Source organism: Zootermopsis nevadensis, unplaced genomic scaffold, assembly GCF_977971745.1.
Source record: "Zootermopsis nevadensis isolate Lab colony 2312 unplaced genomic scaffold, Znev_1.0 Znev_ptg000238l, whole genome shotgun sequence".
Classification (NCBI taxonomy): Eukaryota; Metazoa; Arthropoda; class Insecta; order Blattodea; family Termopsidae; genus Zootermopsis; species Zootermopsis nevadensis.
The window spans coordinates 100,001-100,325 of record NW_028259366.1 but is presented as its reverse complement, the minus strand read 5'-3'; positions in this window follow the sequence as shown (position 1 = coordinate 100,325).

Here is a 325-nt window from a genome sequence, read left to right as displayed (position 1 = left end):
CCGGGCCTTGGCGGCCGGCAAGCCTCTCGTCGGGGAGAAAATCGCCTTCCGCCCGCGCAAGACAAATGCTGAGATAAGGGGGGTCCAGACCTACTATGGGGAGGACTTTGGGAGCAGGTCCGAGTGCGCGGCCGAACCGGCAATCGGCAAGTATGAGGCCTCCTGCCGGTTCGGGACACGCCGCACTTGACCCGGGGTCGTAGTGTCAGGACGGGGGTGGGGGTGGGGGCAGGACGGAGATCTGGCGTGTGTGGGCGGGCGGGCGGGCGGGCGGGGGACCGCGTTCTTAATCGCGGGGACTCGGTCCGGACTCCGTCCTGGGTTC